Below are 3,107 nucleotides of genomic sequence, written 5' to 3' on the forward strand. Positions count from 1 at the left end.
CCCTACCCTGTCTCTCAAATTCCTCATATCAGGAAGATCATATAATAATTGTCTTCTCTGACTGACTTATTTCGCTCAGCATAATGCCCTCTAGTTAGTTCCATCCACGTCATTGCAAATGGCAAGATTTCATTTCTTTTGATGGCTGCATAGTATTCCATTGTGTATATATACCACATCTTCTTTATCCATTTGCCTGTTGATGGACATCTAGGTTCTTTCCATAGTTTGGCTATTGTAGACATTGCTGCTATAAACATTTGGATGCATGTGCCCCTTCGAATCACTACATTTGTATCTTTAGGGTAAATACCCAGTAGTGCGATTGCTGGGTCATAAGGTAGCTCTATTTACAACTTTTTGAGGAACCTCCGTGCTGTTTTCCAGAGTGGCTGCCCAGTTTGCATTTCCACTAACAGTGTAGGGGGGGTTCCCCTTTCTCCACATCCTTGCCAGCGTCTGTTGTTTCCTGACTGGTTATTTTAGCCATTCTGACTGGTATGAGGTGGTATCTCACTGTGCTTTTGATTTGTATTTCCCTGATGCCGAGTGATGTTATTTTTAACAGAGAGAATGTAATACCAAGATTTGTTCATTAGGTTTTGAAGAGCTGAAAGGGCAAAAGAACTCTGGGGTGTTACAAAGATAGCAACTGCAAAGAGAAGGTGCAAGCCCTTTGGTGGAGGGAACCAAGGGAAGAGGCTACAGTCATTCCAACTCAGAAGCTTGGAGCGCCGCGGAGCTGAGAGTGAGACCCCTGACGAGGGGGCCCTGCTCAGATGAAGCTGGGGATTTGGGGATTTTGAAAGATGTCCTGTGCTGGTTCTTCAAGTGTGGGAAAAACTGACGGCTAACAGGATCCAGCTGCTGCTACTGGAACACAGACACTTACTGGGGTGAAGTAATGAGGCTGGGGTGCCGCTGACAAGAACGGGAACCCTACAGGAAGGAAAGAGCAAATCCTGCCACACCCATCCCCCATCCACCATGAACACTGCCTGCTCTGCACCAAGGACTGGGGGCTAAGATGCACTCCCTCCAGGGACTCAGGCAGAGGGAAGGAGAAAAAAGAAGCAGAAAATGGCTTGGAAATACGACTAAGAAATATCAACCAGCATGGCGGAGAGAGGAAAGATGGGAAAGAAACTGCCCAGAGCTGCAAGTTAAAAATGAGTAGGGATCTGCTGGGTGAAGAAAAAGAAAGTAGGTAGACACTGATATATGGAAGAGCAAACCAGGGAGGGTCTTATATGCCGCATATGGAATTGAGATTTTTTTCTGAAGGCAATGAGAAATGGCCAATAGTTTTCATCTGATGTAATCAAATTTATGTTTTGAAAATTTAAAAAAAAAAATTGAAAGTGGTTAGTATGGCAGCAGACTGGCCAGATTTTAAAAATTACAATAGTCTATACCTGTGATCTCTGTCAAATAAACAAAATCTTAAAAAAAAAAAAGTTACAATAGTCTAAAAATAAATTTCTAAGTTTTTTGAATAATTAACACATTTACAAAATAAAAGTGATATGAACAGGGGATATGAAGCAATCTCCCCTATCGATATCCATATCGATATTTTTCAACCTTTCGGTATTAATTTACCTAAACACGAGTGATTATGAACACTTATTTCATTTTTTTCACCCTGTCTTGCACAGTCTTACTTCAAACAGTGCTGAAAGGAGAGTCTCCAAAGTAAGATTTCTGGATCAATGGGTAAATGCTTTTGTAATTTTGGTAGGTGTTGCCTAATTTGGTGAAGATTTTCCTTTTGTATCATTTTGTCCTCCCACTAGCATGACAGGAGAGAACTTCTTTTCTCTGTCTGACTGACAACGTGTGCTATGAAAAATTTTGGAACTTTTGCCAGATGATAGTTGAGAGATAGAATGTTAATGTAGTCTCCCTGAGTGAAACTGTGCCTTTGTTTCATGCTTAGGGAGGACTATTTGTATTTCTTTTTTTGTGGTCTCTATTCATATCTTTTAGCCATTTTTCTGTTGGGATGCTATTCATTTATTCCTCCAGTTTCTAGGAGTTGCAAATGTTTTTCCCAGTTGCTCATTTCTTTTTGAATTTGGCTCTTGGTTTTTGTTTTGTTTGCCACGCAAGACACAATTTCCTACTTTCAGTTTATGAAAGAATTCACACATGCTTTCTTTTTTTTTTCCACACATGCTTTCTATAAATACATTCTTTTTCTTTTTCCTTTTTTTTTAAAGATTTATCCATTTATTTGAGAGAGAGAGAGAGAGTGCCAGCAGGGAAAAGGGCAGCGGAAGAGGGAGGTGAGACACAGACTCCCCACTGAGCACTGAGCAGGGAGACAGAACCAGACAGAACCAGATGGAACCAGATCTTCTCAACCTCAGCAGATCACACCTCAGCAGGCAGAAACCAAGAGTCAGCTGCCCAACCGACTGAGCCACCCAGGTGCCCCTACTGTTTTATTTTTACCTTTAAAATTCTTTGTTTATACTGGCATGCAATATGAGGCACAGATAGAACATTATCTTTTCTAAAGGGCTACCCAGTGAATGTCCTTAATAAAATATCTATCTTTATCTCACTGATTTGAGATCTCATTACCATCATATTTTAAATTTCTCTGTATGCCTGGGGATCCTTTTAGAAATGTGTTCTGTTCCATTGATCCATTTATTTATTCCTGATTCGATACCACACTGTTTTAATTATTGATGCTTTAAAATATATATTTTTTATCTTGGTAAATGTCAAAATGTCTCTTTTAGGTATTTTTTAAGCACTTTAATTTTTTAAAGCAGTTTTAGTTTTACAAGAAGATTGAAAGGAAGGTCCAAGATTTCCCATATTTCCTCTGCCCTGACACAGGCATAACCTCCCCCATTGTCTCCATGCCCCATCTCAGTGGTACATTTGTTACAACTGACAAACCTCCATTGATACATCATAATTATCTTACGGTTTATCTTACGGTTTACTCTTACATTTGGACAGATGTGTAATAACATATATCCATTGCTACAATATCGTACAGTGTTTTTATTGCCTACCCCCCCCAATCTTCTATTTCATTCTCACTCCCCCTCCCAAGCCTTCCCCCTGGCAACCACTGATTTTTTTTA

The sequence above is a fragment of the Mustela erminea genome, chromosome 5 (genome assembly GCF_009829155.1).
Source record: "Mustela erminea isolate mMusErm1 chromosome 5, mMusErm1.Pri, whole genome shotgun sequence".
Lineage (NCBI taxonomy): Eukaryota > Metazoa > Chordata > Mammalia > Carnivora > Mustelidae > Mustela > Mustela erminea.